Here is a 15456-nt window from a genome sequence, read left to right as displayed (position 1 = left end):
CAGAAAGAAAGAGAAAGGCGAATAAGTTAGAGAAGGCACACACCGCATTTCCACACAGCACAGTCACTATAATGCACACAGTCCATTTCATCCTAGAGCATCCAAAGCCCTGGAGGGGAGATGGCGCCCCACTAATAAGCTCCTGAAATGCAAGACCTAACCCAAGGCAATGAGGATAATGCAAAGGGACTGAAGCCAGGGAGAACAACCGTGTGGGGGCTCAAAGAGCACTAAAACCAGTTCCTCACTGGAGGAGGAAAAGGTGGACTTGCCCCTCTTTTGCTACTCAGTGATGGAGGTAGAGAAAGTAAGAGTCAGACTGAGGCGCGAGGCGTGGCCAGGGTGCAGTGACCCCACCGAAGACTAGTAACTGCACTGTATCTCTAAGGAGCTTAGGATCTTTTTAAAAATGATGCAATTTAAATTAGAAAAGCCTTTGGAGTGGAAACAGAATTAAGAAGCTACCATGAAGTAATGTAAGTAACAGCTGCAATACTAAACCTCTATGGAGAATGTGCCACAGAGGCCCTCCCACTCCCTTCACTATCGGGGGAATTAACCCAGTACACACGTGCAGAGCAAGTGACTCCTGAACTTGGATTCTGCCACTTCAGGACACATTCCTCCATTAAAAGTCCTGGTAACAGAGAGGACATTGCTGTACCCTTCACACATCATCTTTGCCATGGACCACCAAGACCTGGACCAACTCCCAAGGCTCTCAAACTCACGGGACACCGTACTCACAGGAATTTAACTACTTGGATATCTAGGCCAATTCAGCCAAACACATAGCAGAGAGGATATGAAATTCTTTAAGAACGTAGAAACTGCCAAACGAGATCAAATCAAGGGTCCATTTTAACCAGTATCCTGTGTCAGGAGCCAGTATCAGATGCTTCAAAGGAAGCAAGAAACCCCATAGTACACAACCTGCTAATGGGTAAAGTTTCTTTCCAACCCTCATGTTAAATGGTTGGTTTATGCCCTGAAGCATGCGAGTTTACACCGCTCCCATTTTTTTTCTACTGTCTAATATAACTAGATGTCCTCATCAGCTGTAGGTGTCTAATCCTTTTTGAATCCTATTAGGATCTTGATCTCAGTGATATTCTGTGGCAGTGAGTTCTACAGGTTAATCATGCATTATTTCCCTTTATTGCTTTAAACATATTACCTTCTAATTTCATTGGACAGCCTTGTTCTTGCATTATAAGAAAAGGAATAATGGAAAGACTAAATGACCTCTAGACCATGCGAACAGTAAATGATGGGACAAAGAGCAACAGACGGGACTGGAAGATGGTACACAACATCTTTTCCCCAGACAAATGGATTGATTTAAAACACACACACGCTTGATGAAGGACAGGGCAGATGCAATACCTTTGGATGTCTGATTTATACTTCTTTACAAAATGTATTCCTATCAGCTTGGACTGAGAACTGTGACGAACTGAAAATCGGTCAAAAGAGCCAGCAGAAGTGAAAGTGATGGCTGGTCCCAACTTTTCCCTCAAGTTCATGTCAACTGTCCTTCCGAAACTGGCAGAAGTCTAATCTCAACATGGCAAACCCAGCTATGGGCAACTCAGATGTAAGGCTGTAAACAAAGGAAAGGACACACACATTGTGTCTCAGGAGAAGAGCCAAACACTGCGCCTCGCACAAAGCATTGCAGCATTTCACAAGAGTTAGCTATGCTAGCTCTGAGCAAGTCTTACAATCCCTTCACCCCACCATGGCTCCGTTTGAAGCCATTCAACGTTACAGAGCTCTGGGTGTGCTGGAAGTGTATCTGCACGTGCATAATGAGTCCTAGGGTCATCCTACAATGCCCCTGCCCAGAATTTTGTCACACCTACTCCAGGGTTCACTAGAGGTCCCCCGGGCTCTGTTATTAGCCCCTTCTATCTATACCCAACTCTCGTTCAAAAACATGGCTTTAACGATCATCCTTACATTATGACTCAGATTTACCTTGCTACTTCGGACAAGTCTCCTGTCCGAGCTAAAATCTCTTCCTGTCAGACATCCCTTGTGGATGTCCAGCTAGCAACTCAATTCTACATGGCCAAAACTACATGACCTGCCCGTCCCAACTCCTGTCAGTCACCACTGCCACCATCCTCCTCATCACTCAGGCCCATAATCTCTCCTCCTCTCTCTAGGCCCACATATTCAAGCTGTGTAAATCCTACCACTTCTTCCTGCTTAACAGCTCTAATGGTCAGCTTTTTCCTCTATCTGTAAAACTCATCCAAGCCCGCAGTATCTCATGTCTTTACTGTTACAACCATCTCTTTGCTGTTCTTAATAAATACCAGCAAATCTATTCAAAATGCTGCTAGAGAAGTCACCTTCCTGGCTTGTCATTTCAGCCATGTTACCCTACTACACCCCTTTGCATCCTGGCACCGGCCCCATTCCCCATTATACCAAACAAAGTACTTGGCTGGATATTTAAGGTCCTTCATGGACTATCCCCCTTCCTACTTTTCATTTTATATGCTACTGAGCCATCAACCCCAATCCCTGGGCCAAAGCTGCCAGCCACAATTACCAATTTGACAAATTTTCCAACAAGCATCTTGGTGCTCTCCCCCATAGTGCCACTTATTCATGGGAGACGCTCCCTGTAAAAACCCACAGTAGCAGATGTTATCCTCTGACTTTCCTTGAAACCCACCTATGACACAATATCTACAAACACCTGAAGATAGCAATGCAGCTGGTGTCCAGTGGCTGCTGCGTACAACATTAATCCTGTTTCATTATTACCTCGTGTTCCCACAAACTGCTGCATCCACTGGTGGTCTCTTGCACTGTGCCCCAAAGGGCTTATAAGACATCTTTTTGGTACATATATATACACACAGTGCCTAGCACAAGGCCCTGGTCCTGGATCAGAGCCACTAGGCACGACCACAACGCAAACAGCCACCAACAACTAACAACGGACGGCCAAACAGCAGGAGCTTGCAACAACTCATGACACGCTGGTTTTGGTTATGTACACAAAGGCATCGCCACATAGATGGAGGAGGCAGTAATTCTTCTCTGTACAGCTCTGGTGCAACCGCAACGGACATACAGAAGTCATTGCTAAGCACCTCATTACCACAATGAGCACAGAAACCAGAACTCAAAAACCTCGGCAGTCATCTAGAACATGTTTAAACCAATGCAGCGATTATTCCTGCAATGCTACTTAACTGTCCAGGCTAGTTGTGAATGTCCCAAGTATTGGGTTTCCCTGACTTTCCCTGAGAGATTATTTCAAACCCTAATACATCTTCATCAGGAATTCCTGCGATATTCAGCCTAAGCTTTCCATTTCTTAATTTTATACTTTAGTCTTAATTATGCCTCCTTGAGTCAATCTAAGTATTGCATTTATACCTACATAATTTTTAAAATAACCTTTCCCCACTAATCATTTCTTACAGCTCCCTGGTCATTTTGGTTGCTATTCTCTGAACTCCCTCCATTTAATCTGTAACTTTCTTCTTCTGAGGTGCCAAAAACCGAACAATACGTCAGGTTTGGTCACACCACTCCAGACCAGCAGAGAGGAATCGTCACCTCAAGGATCCATAGAGATGATGCTTTTGTACATACAAGCCAACATTGCACTTGCCTTTTTTGCAGCCCTGTTACTTTACAAACTCCAATAGAATTAGCTGTCCACCACCAACTTTGGGGCTCTTTCAATACAACTAATCTGTAATTTTTTAATTATATGTTTTGAAAATGTAAAAGGCTTTATTAACTGCTAACTATCATGATCAGAGTTTATAAATGTATCTGACCCAAGGATTGAACCTAGTAGCTATGGTGAAAGACACCTGCGTTGCTACATTCTTCCAAAGCTGTATGCCCTGAAATTTAAAGGAATACCGTAAAAAAGAAAAAACTACCCCCTTCACCAATTCGGCCCTGTTGACCATGCACTGTATTTAATTGTACCACCCTGAAATACATAACAAATGAACTTTTCATTTAATAAATTTTTACATGTTACTTATGGGGGTTGGTGACATAGGAGAAAAAAAAATATTAGCTACATGTGCAATTTGACAAATTTCACCGACTTGAATGTTTGCCAAGAAGCGTCTCACCAGCTACAGAGCTGGCTGAATCCCACAAAAAGTGGTTGTTGAATAAATTACTTGACTATAGCAAAGTTACTTGAGGGAATGTGTCACTTGGCAAATTTGCTATACCTGCTCTTTTTTCCTGACTTCGCTCTTCACCCACATTTATTTTTTTTTTCCTATAATGGATCATGGTGGATATTTTCCTAATTTGCCATCTATGCTATTTTTTCTTTCCCTTCTCTCTCATTGTGTATTTCCCTCTCCCTAGATAGTTCTCTTCCTCCTTCAATATATTATCACTTCCACCTCTCTCATTACATATTGTGACAAAGTTCCTCCTCTGCCTTGGTGGGTCCTGCGCTTATTGGTGGATTTGCTTGTCTCGGAGAATCACAGCAGCCCTCAGTTTGGCCACTTTTGCTAGTGGCTGAAACCTGCCATTCACTCAGCTACCCTCATCACTGGCCAGCACGGGAAAAAGGAAGGAGAACAATTCCCGCAGTCTCTGCTGATCCACCATGTGGGTCGGGGAACAGCCCAGAGACGTTCCCCTCTGATGGAATCCACAGTCCAGGTCAACTCCTCCCGTGTCTGACCAGGAGTTGGGAGGTTTGGGGGGAACCCGGGCCCGCCCTTTACTCCGGGTTCCAGCCCAGGGCCCTGTGGACTGCAGCTGTCTAGAGTGCCTCCTGGAACAGCTGTGCGATAGCTACAACTCCCTAGGCTACTTCCCCATGGCCTCCTCCCAACATCTTCTTTATCCTCACCACAGGATCTTCCTCCTGGTGTCTGATAATGCTTGTACTCCTCAGTTCTCCAGCAGTACGCCTTCTCACTCTCAGCTCCTAGTGCCTCTTGCTCCCAGCTCCTCGCACGCATGCCACAAACAGAAGTGAACTCCTTTTTAAACTCAGGTGCCCTATTAGCCAGCCTGCCCTAATTGATTCTAGCAGCTTCTTAATTGGCTCCAGGTGTCCTAATTAGCCTGCCTGCCTGAATTTGTTCCAGCAAGTTCCTTCTTGTTCTGGAACTGCCCCTGTTACCTTATCCAGGGAAAACGGACCTGCTTAATCTGGGACTAATATCTGCCTTCTAACACTCTCCTGTAGCCATCTGGCCTGCCCCTGTCACAATATACATATGCACACACATGCATGCACTACACTTTCTTCTGAGTTATCCCCTCAGTCTGCCCCATTCACACGAATCCCATGGATAAAATGTATAATTTCTGTGATGCTCTGTCCAGGACTAAATTTGCAAGCAGTAAGCTAGCAAGAAAGCTGATAAGACTCTCCAAGTGAGAAGCCAATTCTCTCACATCCCACCTGCTGGGACTCTTTTCAGGGTGCTGTTCCTGGACCCTGTTTGGGAGTTCCGTCTTTTTGTCTGCCTCTGGCTAGCAGTTTGATCACTTACGCTCCCCAAGGCTCTCCGACAGGTGAAAAAAAGCAAGACTCTAAACCATCCCAAAGTCTCCCAACAGAGGTACCTGGAAAGCCATCGTCAATATTCTCTTGGGAATCAACTTCTTGGAAAAAGTCAGTCTGTAAAAGATTCATTCTGTTTGTAACCCTCAACACACACACAAGCAAGTGTTCATTCCCATTAACACAGTATTACTTTGTTAAACAAGAGTCAAAGTAATAGGGACAGAACTAAAATAAGAAAATGCAATTGGCTTCTCAAGAAATATTTAAAGCCAAGAAATAGGGCCGCTCAAAATTCTAGACTATTTCTGGGAATACATCTGATTGGCTGGAAGATGCCTGATTGACAGTTCGGGCCAAAAAGGTTAGCAGGGCCAATGGGGTGGGAGGGTTAACAGCCTGATTGTAAAATCAATGTCGTAAATGCTTGGTAAGTTACAGAAACATGCGGGAAGAGGAGGCCGCGATTGATAAAGGACCGCGGCTTTGATGCGGCACTGGGGACTTGTTTATTGACAGGCAAGCCAATCTCCTCTCCAAGCCGGGCCAGGCCAGAGAAACCTGCAAGCATTTACCAATTAATTGGTGGGCTTTTCTGCCTCTGTGTTGCTCTAACAACCCTCCCCCACTCAGCCAGTTAACTGGCTCAGGAGATGCTGCTTTAAGAATCTCCTTGCTTTTGTCTTTGATTTTCTGAATCTCGGAAGGCTGCTAGTGAGAAACTCCTGAGCCAGAATGCCCTGAATGCACTACTTCCATTAGCCCCTGGACAGGTTTCTGTCCTCTCTGCTCTGTGACTGGGAGCTTTCTTGCCCATTCCTTTCAGCCCCAAGAACAGACCTACTTTCCTGGGATGGGGCCAAGAAAGAAGACATACAGACAGCTGATCATTCCCATTCATATACGAATGGCAGATTTCAGCACTTTCCATGATTTGCATGTTTAAAGCAAACTAGATTCTAAATGGGGTGATTGACACACTAGTTCAGTATTAGTGCCTTGGGTCTTCCTCTAAACCTAGACCTAATATTTCCCATCCCGACTGACCAGGAACAGGGGCAATAAGAAGTAAGAGAATTGCCTGAGCCCTCCTGCACAAGCATGTTTTGTACATTTCCTCATCCTCTTACAATTCTCTCTCTTCTTCTTTACTGTTTATCAGCCAGTCAATAATGAAAGGTCGCTCTTACTTAAGGAGGCAGAAGTCAACTCGTCAAGTCGATCAGCACTCTGTCTGTAAACATGGGTTCCCATACAGTCAGTGATCTTTAGTTAGAGAAAGAGAACAGTGTGAGAACCCAAAGACCACCTGTGCTTCCACATACTGCATAGTGAGCAGAAAGAAACACTTCCTGTTCAATCCCTCCTCTAGCCTCTTCTCCTCATCTGAGTTACACAAACCCCACAACTATCCTTCAGGCTTTTGTCACTCAGCTCGGTCAGCCATAACCCTTTAGTCTAATCCTTCTCCAGTCCCTACATTTTCCCTTTTAAATCTCTGCATCTCAAGGCCTCCCAGAACACTGCCTGGGCGCATTTGCTGATTAGATGATGAAGAATTATGGGCCAGTATCTTCAGCCGCAAGAACAGCAATGTCTTCTTACCAGGATTAAACCACATTCAGGTTGGTGAAGCAATAAATTACACTACAAATATTCCTAATACTTTCACCAAGGGCCTCCACTAACCACAAAAGTTCCTTTTGCAGCCATTTGCCTGTCCAGAACATGAGTGAAGTGAATCCCAGCTTCTCACTGGGTGATCTCATACAGCATTCACTCCCCCACCACCCTTACCCCACCCTCAGTGATCCCTGTTCCAATATTTCCAGTGCTAGCAGCTGGTATAAAGCCAGCTTCCTTCACTGTGCTTCAGCAACAGCTGACCTCTGGGGGCAGGCTCTGGTCTAAACAGCCTACTTCCTTACCCCTTAAAGGGCTGAGGCTGCCGCAGTCATGAAAGGCAGAGAATGGAAAGCGGGAGGGAGGAGAGGGTTCCTGCTGTTGCCCAAGCTTCCCGAGAATTAAATATGAACAGCCGTGCTGTGTAATTTTAAATTGTTAATTAGCACAGGGTTAATTAGGCGGCCCTTTCACAAGAGACTGTTTGGCAGTAAACCAAGACTGGAAGGGATGAGAAAGTAGGAAAACAAAAGGAGAGACAGCGAAAAACTGTTCCCTCTGCAAAAAGGGGGAGCAACATCGGGTGAGAGACAGGCAGACACTTGCCACTGCTGGCCATGACCCTGGCAGACACCTTGAGGTGCAGCCCGGCCCAGCTGCAGACTGCCCAGGTCAGCGTTCTGGAGAGGAAAGAGCTCAACTAACAGAAGGCCTGCTCCTTCACAGCTTGCCCCAGCCACAGGCCAGCCGGCAGCAGGGCCCCAAGTGACATTCACTGGGTTAGGTGTGAGCCTTGGTTTCAGTGAGGACATGATTCCTGGTAAACATTTCTGCAGGCAGCAGCAGCTCGAGAGTTCCCTATTGTGGGAAGTTATATAAGAAAGGCTTTAACTTTGTAAATATGCACCTAGCCCTTCTGGCAACAGACACCGTAGGAATCAATAGTGTAAGTGCATACCGCATGATCTCCTACATTAGTATCCTGCCTTAAACACCCAGTGGGCAGCTGGACCTCAGTGATCCCAAAGTAGGGGAACTTTGGAACTGCAAAGAAGCTTATTCTGTCTCGTCTTTCCAAGGTGGCTTGCTGAAATGCATGGTAAGGAGGATGGAGCAAGATAAGTGGTCCAGTATATACGTTAGTGGAGTGCCGACACTGGAATTAGTTTTTATGACATCTATTCAGCTGACTGAGCTTATTCCTAGATTCACAGATTCCAAGGCCAGAAGGGACCGTTGTAATCATCTAGTCTGACCACATGTGTAACACAGGCCAGAGACCTGCCCTGCAATAATTCCTGGAACAGATCTTTCACAAAAAAAATCCAATCTTGATTTTAAAATGGTCAGTGATGGAGAATGCACCATGCCCCTTGGGGAACTGTTCTAATGGCTCTCACCATTAAAATTGACACTATTTCCAGTCTGAATTTGTCTAGCTTCAACTTCAGTTACTAGAAGCTGGGGTTGTTAGGGAAGGGCAAGATCTCAGACAAGGCCCTCTGGTTATCAGGACTACTTAGGGATGACACAGTCTACTCAGCCCCTCCCAGACCCATCCTTCTTCCCCCATAGCTGGCTCTTTTCCAGCCTCTTTTGCAGAGAGGCCAAAAGGGAACACCCTCTATTTTCTCATTTGTGTAAATACGCCAATCCCAAAGCACAAGAGGGGCCTCCTGAGGATGACCCAGAAGCAGCTCCTCCACAGAGCAGTCTAGCCCCCTAGGATTGGCTGTATTCATAGCTTGATTCTCCTACTAATTGGAAATCTACTGGGGGGGGGGGGGGGGGAGAGAGAGAGACAGACAGACAGACAGACACACACACACACAAAGAAACCAACTATCATGGCCCCAGCAAATCTTGGGAGTGCAGGTGTGGAGACTCTGGAGCATTGACCCTTTCCACATACCTGTGACAGATAGGGCAACTTCCGGCAATCCCTCTGGGCAACCATGTTGTATTAAGTGTATGAATGGTTTTTGTATCAATGTGGGCTACAGACTATGTGCATTCAACGGGGGGAAGGTTACCACAGCTCCTCCAGGAAGTGAAAACAGTAGGGGATGATCAAGGCAAATCGCTCAGGTTATAACACCTCCAGAGAGGTACTACCTCCTATGGAGCACCAGGTATTCTGGTTCAAACCGGATTCTCCTGAGACCAACAGACAAAGAAAAGCCATTTGGATAAACAGCTCAAGCTTAAACTGTCTCGGGGCCTTCGTTCTCATTCCGGATCGAACATGGATGAACCTGTAACCACGGGGAAAAGCCAGTTGTGGGTTTTGACAGACTAACATCTATCAGAGCCCTAGGCTGGAACCACTTTTTTTTTAGCATGCGTATAGGTTATTTTATTGTTTTAATATGTTTGCTCTGTATTGCTGTTACCTTTAGAATAAATGTGCTTGCTTAGAAAGAGCTGTGTGCTAACACTGATCATAGCCCTCAGAGAGAAAGCAAAGTGCGGGCAGCAGTCTGGCTTGCTGAGGATAGCAGTGTAGGCAGACAGCTGCGCAGCCTTAAAATCCCTTGTCAGGAGGGAGCGAGATGTGGTCCTCTGCCCAGAAGTAACAGCTAGGAGCCTGCAAGTGGGTGCCCTCGAGGGAGGGGAAATACAGGTTCACATTCACACACCGCTCGGCACCATGTGTGCTTTGTTACAGGGATACCAAAACCCCGCACTGCCCATTAAGAACACTGACCTCATGTATCAGACAGTCACAGATTTCCATGTAGGTTAACTAGATAAAGCTGAATGCTGTTCCATACCAGGTAAAGTAGATGATGGGAAATATTGGTTTGCAAAATTATCAGCTTTCCACAGTACCCAGAATACACAGCACAGCCATCTATAATAAAGAGTGTGAAATCTGTTAATTATAGGGAAAGCTGGAAGCAAACCCTATATTTAGGTTGCTTAATACTTACATTACCCAAAAATTATTGCAACTTTTTTTGAGGAGCTCTAAACACCTCTACTGTTTGCAGCACACCTTTGAAGTTAGCATGTGGAAAGTCCTTGGGCCAGAGAAGTGCCTTTTTTTGGTCCCAGGAAATGCTGTTCATGTTTTGCTGAGGTGAATGGTTAAAAATCCCCAATTCCCCTTTGTCACCAGCAAACCTTTGGAAAGATGTGGCACCCTGCCAAAATAACAACCAAATAAATATTCTTAGATTGGGCCCCTGCCGCCGCTTGCTGTGGACACTGCATTGTAAGCGGAGAGATGCCAGGTAAGCTGCAGCAGGGAAGGAAAGGGAAGAGAGCCAGGCCAGACTCCTCCCAACTATCCCCTAAACCCAACACCCAGCCCCAGCAACCCATGCCCTGCTGGGACACCACCTTTCCCCTGCTGCCAGTTCTGTAACCATTCTGCCTTCTAGCTCAAGCAGCAGAGGCGAGTAACACAATATTGAAAGGTCACAGTTCCTATGCTACTGTGGATGCATTATGCATGCCCATATTTTTTAACCTTTTCCTTTTTAAAAGCATAGGGAATTATATGCAGAAAAGGCTATGTTCAAAACAGTTAGATTGCAAAGCCAAGCACTTAAAAATTAAGAAACTCCAGAATGTAGGTTTCAGAGTAGCAGTCGTGTTAGTCTGTATTCGCAAAAAGAAAAGGAGGACTTGTGGCACCTTAGAGACTAACGCATTTATTTGAGCATAAGCTTTCGTGAACTACAGCTCACTTCATCGGATGCCCGATTGGATGCATCGGGCATCCGATGAAGTGAGCTGTAGCTCACGAAAGCTTATGCTCAAATAAATGCGTTAGTCTCTAAGGTGCCGCAAGTCCTCCTTTTCTTTTTTCCAGAATGTAGGTTGCCCATGCAGGCTTAACTCGGACCCTTAGAGCACAAATCTGTAGTTATCTGAACGCATACTGTTGCTTCCCATAGGACTCCTGCCTTATCCAATGCACAGGATGGATGCACAAGGGGGTAAAATTAAGGTTGCATGGACACGTCACTTTAGAACATTTATACAGCAGATCTTATTAAACAAATACATGGAAAATGACTTTCTAGAATAGAGAGCTCTTGCCTAATTCCCAAAGCATCAGCTCAAAGGAATGGTGCAGCACAGAGCCAAAGTTTGAGCTAGGCAACAGCATTTAGAGATGTCCTCCATGGTTCTTTGCTCTTTCAACTCCCAGCTTCACCAGATGGGTTTTTTCTTATATCATAAACGTGAGAGACAGAGCTCAGCTCTTCCCTCCTCACTGAGGTGCCAGAGAGGCTGGCAGATATTCTCATTAAGAGGAATCTGAGGAGTTTGCAACGTGCCTTGGAATAATAGAATAAAAATGGTGTTTGTGTGTAAAAATCTAGGCATAGCAATGAAGTGTGTGTGTCGCTTGCAGAGTGGTTCTTGATAGGGGTTTCCAGCAACATTTCAGAGGGTTAGTTCTCTGGGATTCTTATTATGTGCTTCCTAATGAGAAAACAAAAACAGCATTTTTTAATCACTGCAGCCCAACATTTCAATAAGGAGAAACTAATTTCACAGGGCAAATTATCTTCCCCACACTCTTCGTGAGAGAAGGCAACAGATAAGTACCATAGGAAGTAACTGATCAAACAGTTAAATGACCATAATGCCAATGCTGCATCCTATGTGTCTGTTAGCACGAGGTATTCCTGCCCAATTCCGGACAGCATCTACACACACTACTAGCCTTTATTTACTCCCTTTTCGAGGTTTGCATTAATTTACAAAGCAACAACAAAAACAAATCTCAGCCTATGCATTCTTCTTACATTTGGCTGCTCCTAGAGTTTCCCTGCAGAGACCTCTGTCCAAGACTGTGGTTCCAGGTGGCCAGAGACAGTCATGGCAGGGTGAATAGCAAGCCACACGAGCCCTGCTGAGTGAGTAGGAATCAAGCCAGCTACCCTGCAGGGTTCCAACACCCTTTGACAGGATGGCGAACAGAAGAGCCCTGCCATCCTGCTGCAGTGTTCCCTTTTCATGACCCAGCCTGCTGTACTCCCTGACTGGGGAAGCTTCCATGTGATCTACCGTTTAAGTGCTGGATACTTTCTGTTCTGCGGGGGTCCTGCCAACCAGTGCAGAACGACACACAGCACTGGGAGAGGACTAGGTAAAAGATGGCCCGAGGAAAGGAAAGACTCGCACAGCAGGTATCTCCAAAGCGACTCTGAAAAAGGTGTGTGTTTTCCTCACAGCAGGAAAGAAGGCATAAGTGAGGGCCCTTGCCATTGGCAGCAGGCTCTGGCACAGGGCTCCGGTACTGGCGCACTGACAATACGAAGAAGCACTGCCCTGCACACGTTCACTGACAGGGCAGAAAACACACATGCACAGACTCACATGTATAGGCACAGCAAGTTCCTCAGATCTTCATGGGATCATTAGCATAAACAGCTTTTCAAGCAGCAGGAAGCAAAGAAAATGCTGAACAGGAGAGGCCTGGAAGCTGTAGGGCTCAACCACTTGGCATGGAAACAGGAGAGAGGGTCCCCACCTGAAAGGCAAACCCTGCACAGTATCTGGTCCCCCATATCGGGGAGTACACACGGCCCTGCTTATACACAATATGTATTGGGCCTTCCAGCCAAATGCATTTTACAAACCATATGCTCCTCTGGGGTGGAGCATAGCAGCTATTCTTCACAAGCAACACCACACAACTAGTTAGGAGAGAATAAATCATTTTAACTGCAATACTTGGTGTTTGATCTAGCGGGTTTCATCTGTAGATCTCAAAAGGTAAGTGCCATCATCTCTTTTGTACAGATAAAGAAAACACATACAGAGAAATTAAGTGACTCGTCCGCAGTCACACAGCAAGTTGGTGGGAGCAGCAGGACAAAAATCCAGATCTCCTCACTCAGCCTTTGACCCCTGCCTCCCAAGTGAAGAGCAGCCTGCCTGTACAAACTGCAGGGGGATTCGCAGTCATTCCAGAACTACGTTTTCTCCACTCTAGGCTTTTTTGTGGAGTTTCTTATCTTCGCTACCACTAGCTCGGCTTCACTGGTGCTAGTGCTAATACAGACAAGGCTATAAGAAGTCAACAGCAGTTTTAACCTTTGCAGTGTAACCCTTGCAGCCCTACGTAATACGGTACAGAAACCGAAGTCTGCCTAGTATCTTGTCTACATCAGTACCACTGCTCCTTCTGCTGAAACAACCAGTCGTAGCAATGAAGGTAGACATCCCTACATTCTAACTGCAATTAGGCCAAAACAGTGGGATTGACACACCTACTCTTAGGTCTTTAAAAAACAGCAAAGACAGCTCCTCCAGCAGTAGTGCCCCCCCTTCTGATACAGTCGATACTGCCCCAGAGGCAAGAGGGCCTCTCAATGAATCACTATCACCACTTCCTGCATCACCTGTTCCTTGAGTCTCCAATCCATTACTGCCTCCACATTAGCCCGCTTATCTGACAAGATCAGATGAGATCACAGCCTGAGGTTACAGAGCTGCAGAGGTTCTTACTGGCTGTGCCTGAACTGCGGAGGAATGTAGAACTATAATCAACAGACCCTGTGCTCCAAGTAACAGTAATGACCCCTGGAAGAAGCTTTTCACTCTTGATGTTTCAAGCTTCACTGAGTCTTTGTCCGTCCTATATCTTCCTAGTACTCCAACAGCCTGTGCTGTGCACGGCTGCCGCCTTCTCTCTCCAGCAGAAGTACTCCAGGCATTTGCTTTGCTACACAAAACTCAAAATGGAAATCTTTATAAAGACAGACAGTGAAGTCTCTACATGCCCCACAGCAGCTCATAAAACAAGGTATTCTCTAAACACCCAAAAACTTTCTTATCGTGCCCACTCACCCACCGCAGCTCACATGCCTGGTGAGGGTCCCTGCAAATGCTGTGTTCCCTCCACCGGTTTACCCAAACAGTGAACTTGTTTCTGTCTAGCGTCAAGGACAAAAACAGAGACCAGAGCAGTAGCCAGAGTTATCAATCACACCCTTCTCCTTGGCCAGGGCTCAGACCCTAGCTCACACCCTTTGGGAAAGCCTATAAGTAGGACTTTGGGTTTTCAGCAATGATCCTAGCAGAGAAGTGTGCTGTTGGGATTGAACTGATCAGCTGATGGTTCCAGTGAAGGACTGATGCACGTTAGAGCACCGCTGGGATGCAACAGCTCGGCAGCAGAGCTCGACTTTGACTAAGAGAACTTCAGGGAACAGGGTGCTGGAAGACCAGTACAACAAGCTCTTCCCCCGGAAACAGCTGCTGCTGTCTGGTCGTTCCCTCAGACAGGGCACGAAGGCTTGCCTATACAAGGATAAGCTAAGACATTAATTTAAACTGCAATCGTTCTACTGGTGCAATTCCCCAGGTAGACACTCTTATTCCGGTATCAGCCTGCCTTTTCTGGTCTAGCTTGTGTCACTTTGGAAGCAGTTTAGGCCAGGTCCATACTGCCACGTACTTCGGTAGAACTTACACCATTCAGGGGTGTGAATAAGCCACCCCCAATCGATGTAACTTACACCCACCTCAGCACCGGTGAGGAGAGCGCTATGTCAGCGGTAGAGCTTCTCCCACCAACACAGCTACCATCTCTCGTGAAGGCGGATTTATTATGCCAACTGGAGAGCTCTCTCCTGTCGGCACAGACTCTTCACGAGATGCGACACTTCTAGTGTAGACTAGCCTTTGAACGAGGCCAAAAAGCCACTGGAAATAAAAAGTGTCCACACAGGGAGTTATACCAATATATCTACACCAGTTTAAATATACCTCTGTAACTGGAAAAGTTTCCCATGTAGACAAGCCCTTATTCTTATGTGTAACCTTGTAACAGACATGAGAATTTCTAAAAACACGTTGTTCCCATGGGCACAGCACCTACCCATCCATCTGCTACTGGTGTCTAGGACATGGTGTCACTTCAGAAGCAGTCGTCTGATTAAAACAAAGCCCACTGTGTACAGGGCATCAATAGGCTGAATCCCATTCAATAAGCTGGTTTCAGAGTAGCAGCCGTGTTAGTCCGTATCTGCAAAAAGAAAAGGCGGACTTGTGGCCCCTTAGAGACTAAAATTTATTTGAGCATGAGCTTTCGTGAGCTACAGTGAGCTAGTTAGTCTCTAACGTGCCACAAGCACTCCTTTTCTTTTTATTCAATAAGCTGTGAGTCTGGAGTTCAGGTTCTCCTGGCCCACGCCACACGCTGCCGCTGTTTAGCAAGTGCCAGGTTTTTGTAACGCTTTCAGGCAAATTGAATCCTAATGCAATTTACAGTTGTTACCTATAGAATTGCTAAACTGTGACCCAAATAAGTAGAAGTTCCAGGATGTGCCTGG

At 46.0% G+C, this 15456-nt stretch overlaps 1 protein-coding gene and 1 long non-coding RNA gene across 6 annotated transcripts in view; both read right to left on the bottom strand.

The window, feature by feature from the left end:
* The window catches only part of ZFHX3 (zinc finger homeobox 3), a 285820-nt gene that overhangs the window by 194375 nt on the left and 75989 nt on the right, over nt 1-15456 (bottom strand). The window lies entirely within an intron of this gene.
* Nucleotides 1393-7126, bottom strand: LOC122462534. Its single transcript, XR_006285129.1, has 3 exons — nt 6721-7126; nt 5593-5647; nt 1393-1603 (listed from the first exon to the last, which is right to left on the bottom strand). It is a non-coding gene; the product is annotated as an uncharacterized LOC122462534 (long non-coding RNA).

This window comes from Chelonia mydas, chromosome 12 (genome assembly GCF_015237465.2).
Source record: "Chelonia mydas isolate rCheMyd1 chromosome 12, rCheMyd1.pri.v2, whole genome shotgun sequence".
Classification (NCBI taxonomy): Eukaryota; Metazoa; Chordata; order Testudines; family Cheloniidae; genus Chelonia; species Chelonia mydas.
The sequence above is the reverse complement of the archived record's forward strand: the minus strand, read 5'-3'. Positions and strand labels throughout refer to the sequence as shown.